At 38.8% G+C, this 5,530-nt stretch overlaps 1 pseudogene; it reads right to left on the minus strand.

The window, feature by feature from the left end:
- Positions 1-511: 511 nt before the first annotated feature.
- Positions 512-4,795, minus strand: LOC131834644 (small ribosomal subunit protein uS8-like; annotated as a pseudogene).
- Between the last annotated feature and the right edge of the window lie 735 nt (positions 4,796-5,530).

The following is a 5,530-nucleotide window of genomic DNA, read 5'->3' on the forward strand; positions in this document are numbered from 1 at the left end:
CCTCCTTTGTCATAAATTGACCATACAAGCATAGGTTTTTTGCTGGGCTCTTTATTCTGTTCTATTGATCTATGTACCTATTTTTGTGCCAGTTATCATAATGTTTTGATTACTATGGCTTTGTGGTCTTGAAATCTGAAATTGTGATACCTCCAGCTTTGGTTTTTTGCTGTCGTTTTGTTGTTGTTGTTTTTGTTGTTTTCTCAAGGTTACTTTGGCCACTCAGGGTCTTTTATGGTTCCGTACACATTTTTGTTTTGTTTGTTCTAGTTCTCTGAAAAATGTTTTTGGTATTTTGATACAGATTGCATTTAAATTGATTCTTATGTGAGTAATACTTCCTTTAACTTAGGAAAATTATTGGTATCAGTATCTCAACATTTATATTAGAATGTTAAATAACAATACTTGATAATCCAGTTTCTCAAGAATATGGGTCTGCCATCGATCAGCTCTAGAGATATTAACAATTTTTTTCAACTGAAGCATCTTATTTGCATGTATTATATTCCTAGAAAAAGAATCCCGAGATTTTCCCTCTTGTGTGTTTTTGTTTCGTTTCTTCATGATCCATGATGCCAGTGAGGTTGTCAGGAAGGAAAACCAAACTGGCAGGACAGGCGCAGATTATTCTGCCATTTTTCTAAATCTTTGAGTTGTGCATCAAATCAAGGGCTGAACAATTCACACTTGTTTAACCTGTCCATGAGGTTCACAACAATTTTCCCAGCTAGTGATCATTGGCAATCAAATTCACCCATGTAACCAAGATTCAACATCACAGTTAGAAACTGGACTATGGCCTAATAAGAATCTGGCATCTGCCTCTCTTTATGGCATTGTTAATGCTCGGGAAAGCATCTGCCAGCACATTTATGCACACTAGTATAATGGAGCAGAAAGATGGTGGAAAGAGCTACAGATATCAACATTTTTTTTTTTTTGAGTTTTAAGCATTTATTACTTTTTTAAAAATTTTTTATTTTTTATAAACATATATTTTTATAGCCAGGGGTACCAGATATCAACATTTTTTATTCATCAAAGAAATTAGTACCCAAATCTGTTTTCTCTATTAAAAAGTGGCTAAGAAACAAACTATTTAAAAAAGATAATCTAAGGGACATGCCATCCATATATTCCTTTAGAAAATTTAATCTAGAGTGCTGTGAAATGTGTAAGCCTGACGATTCACAGGCCTCTACCCCTGCGGCAAATAATACATTATATGTTAATAAAAATTTTAAAAATTAATGTAAAAATATGGTATGAAGTAAGCTTAGAATGTTAGCTTAGAACTTCTATAAAGCTAATGTTGAAAACACTGTTCCATCTAAACATGTCCCTATTTAAAACATCACATTTTTATTTTAAAATTTAGTACCAGGGAGGCGCCTGGGTGGCTCAGTCAGTTAAGCATCTGACTCTTGGTTTCACTCAGATCATGATCTCATGGGTCATGAGACAGAGCCCCAGGACAGGCTACACACTAGCAGGGAGTCTACCTAAGGATTCTCTCCTTCTGCCCCTGTCCCTATTAACACACACTCTCTTTCTCTCTCTCTAAAATAAATAAATTTTTTTAAAAAAATAAAAACAAAATAAAATAAAATTTAGTACCAGGGAAATATGTTTATTCCATAATTGCATTCATTCATTCATACCATAAATAATTTATTTATTGTCCTACCATAAGGTAAGCTTTTAGGTTGGTACTGAGAATACACTTGTTAGAAAAAAAGTGTCTGCTCTTACAGAAGTAGCTGTCTAAGGAACAAGCAAACATTAAACATGGATCAAAAGGAAAAAAAAAAAAACTAAGGTGGAAGTTTTAACCAACACCTTAAGATGGCAGATATCAACAAGAAGTTGATCAGAAGTTTTAACCAACACCTTAAGATGGCAGATATCAATAAGAAGTTGATGATCAGACATCAATGAGAAGTGCTAAATATAAAAATTCTCAAAGGAGGTTTATAAAAACAAGTTAAACATCCCATAAGTCCCTTACCTTAGGGATCAACAAGGATCAAAAGTTGAAAAAAAAAAAAACAACTGCTGGTGTGTTGTGAATTTCTCCTCCTTTTTTGGGGAGAAAACTGGGGAGGGTGTCTGCCTCTAACATCAAACTTAATTACAAGAATTTCAGGGAGTCCCCTCAGAGAACATAGTCCTGTATGCCTTAAAGCTGAGAGTTACAGTTGCTGGTCTTCTACTGTTGGATCCCCAGTGTTGGGTCCCCCAATAATGGGTCCATGGTCAAAGGAGCGAGACTGATATAAAGCGAAGGTCAAGCAAAGCTTGAAAATTTCGCGCCAAGCATCAAGAATCAAACCGACTGTCAAACAGACTGGTCAGGGCTGCCTCTTACAGAGAGCGCAACCCCTCCCTGCCTCACAGACTAACTTTTATAAAGCAAAGGCCATGTGATTGAGCCTGGCCACACACAGGTTGCCAATGAAATTGCAATACACAGAGAAAGCTACAGTCATGCTAGGTCATACACGGGTGGCCAATTGAACTACAATTCAACCCATAGTAGACACTTGCACTAGCCTATCACCTTGGTGAGAATTGGCCCCCCAAAGACGGGGCCCACACTCCTTGGTAGCTAGGGAGACAGTATGTACGCTTTACTGATTGGATGTCTCCACCTGACCCGACTCATCCCTGCATTTGGGCTGTTATCTCTACCTGACCTGATCCACCCTTGTATTTGGGCTTTGTAACCTGGGACTGGTTTTCTGACTTGCTTTTAAATAAGTTCCCCTTGGGGGTAGGGGTCAGGGTCAATTTAAGTTTTACTGCATAAACAACAAAATGGCTGTTCAACTGAGGTGGGGCTGCTCTGGCTAAATAGGCCCTTACACTACTATGATCTAGAAAACATAAAAGCAAGAAACTGCAGGCTAACCCCTCTCAGGATGGGCAAAGAGTGGTGGCTGAGTTGAGATGGGCCTGTATTCCCAGAAGTTGATATAAAGCAAAAGATATTTTGTGGGTTTTCTGTAGACCAGATCTGGGCCACAGAACAGGGAGAGTCAGAGTGCTGAGCTGTGTTAGAGCCCAGACCACAAAGGCTACCTAAGGAATGACCTGGCTAAGGTCAGTAGAACTTAAAAGCCACCCCAGGCTCTTAGAGCCTACAAAAGAAAGAAACCACAAGTGAAAGCACCACTTACATCAAGATAGTAAGTGACCCTGGTGATGGACAGTAACAGCAGGCCTAAATAATCCACAAATGTGCTTTTCAAAAATAAAGGGTCCATGTTGAACATCTATAGGCCCAGAGAATAGGAAGCAAGCACATGGAAACTTGCAACCTACTGCTCTTAGCTTCCTACAGTAGTTACCTAAGGCTGCCATAACAGATTACCTCCAACCGGGTGGTTTATAACAATGCACACCACACAGTCCTGAAGGCTAGAGGTCTAAAATCAAGGCCATTACTCTCTCTAAAGTCTGTAGGGGGAGGAGCCTTCTTTGCCTCTTCCAGCTTCTCCTGGTTGTCAGTAATCCTCAGCATTCCTTGGTGTGCACATGTATCCCTCCAATATCTCCCGCCCCCCTCACACAGTTTTCTCCATCGTGTATCTGTCTCACTTCTTCTAATAAGGATACTAGTCATATTAGATTTAGCCAGTATGACCTCATTATGATGAAATACTCCTACAAATACCTTATTTCCAACTAAAGAGGCATTCCGAGGTCCTGAGTGAACATGAATTCTGGATACTACTGAACTCCCTACACTCCACTACTTCCCACCATATAAATTCCCAGAGTGGTCAGAGAAGGTAGCTAGTGGTGCAGGAGGTGAGCAGTCAATGAGAAGAAAACATTCTGGTCACTTCCCCTTCAACCTCTCCCCCGACTCCTTACTCTCCTTTCAGACTCGGTTCTACATTTTCATCTTAAGCCAGCCTTGGCCTTTCAGTCATGTCCCATGATTTCAGCTCCTCAAACTGGCCATACTCTCTCTTGCCACAGGACGTTTACTCTGCTGATCCTTCTACTTGGATTCCTTTTCTGGAATATACCTCTGCATTGAAATTATGCCCATTCCCAAGGAATTTGTATGAAATACCACTTTCAAGAAACCCAGGGTTTCTTGGTTATCAGTCTAGAATCAGTCCATAGCAAGGTTTTTATGACAAAATAAAACAGCTAAGGAGCTACGGAAATCATGAAACAAAAATATAGATCAATAAATTGATAGATGAATAGATGCATATGCATGTGTAAATCAATTTAAGAATAGGCATTACTGTAATTGCAAGATGTGCTTTCTTGAGAAAGACCACTTTTATTTTTTTATTCTGAGATTTTGCCTTTCTTGCGTTTTTATAATATGAAAGTACACTTTATGTTAGCACATTATAGTGTTAGCAGATGGCAGGGACTTTTTTATTGTCCTTAATTGTCAAAAATACATAAAAATTTTGAAAGCTGGCAAATTTATATCAGTACAATTAGAAATTTTATTGGCTTATGAAATCAAAAAGTCTAGGAATCACACAGAATCTAATGATAACACTTCCATACAGGCCACTAGAGGAGTGAAAACATGAAAAGATACTCATTAAACAACAAAAGTAGTCTCCTTTCACTACTATTGCCTGTTAATGGGTATTTTACTGTTACCCTCACAGCTACTAAACCTATTATTCCGACCTTTACCTCTGATCGCTATACTGTATTTCTCAAAGCATTTGCTCACTGTCGTCTTACCCATCACAGTCCAAATAATCACGTGCTTCCAAACTACCCTTCGTAAAGTATCTGAGTTCCTCATCTCCTTCCACTTTTAATGTTCTCATCTCACAGATTTCTTTCTTTGGGTCCTGCCAGCTGAATGTGCTCCCCCAGCTGAATGTGCTCCTGGTATGCCAGAGTCATGCCATAGCAGTTGGGCCATCCTCGCTACACCCCAAAGCATTTATTACTATTACCAGGTTGTTGACAGAAACATCTTTACAGTGGCTTTTCCAGGCTAACCTGATCATCTCAACCTCCCATCCCAATTTAAGACCTTCTTCAGCTGATGTCATAATTTACTGAGAACTCTTCACACACCTGAAATTAATTCCCTTTCTATCTTAAAATGATTCTGTAACCTCATCCGTTTTGTCTTTACTTTGTCATGCAAAAAGTTGCCTTGAACCTCTCCCATCTCCTACACTTGGAATGATCCCATACCATATCCTACTTTGCCTAAGATCATCTTCCACCACCAATTCCCTTTTTAATATTTTCCACCATCTGCCTTTGTCAACTGTTGGACAAATAGACCTTCCTTCCAAATATATGTTGGTCTCAACATAATACAAACTCTTGTGTTCACCTATCAATCCCTCAAATTATCATTCACTCTCTTTCCTATATAAACTTCCACTTAGTTATCATTATGCATTTTGCCAAGTGCCAGTATTAAAGTTTTGTTCCCACCACGTAGAGCTGAAACTCTTTCTTTACATGTCAACTCTGATATCCTATTTATACTATAGAATGAATTTCCTCCACTCTTGGC

This window comes from Mustela lutreola, chromosome 6 (genome assembly GCF_030435805.1).
Source record: "Mustela lutreola isolate mMusLut2 chromosome 6, mMusLut2.pri, whole genome shotgun sequence".
Taxonomy (NCBI): Eukaryota; Metazoa; Chordata; class Mammalia; order Carnivora; family Mustelidae; genus Mustela; species Mustela lutreola.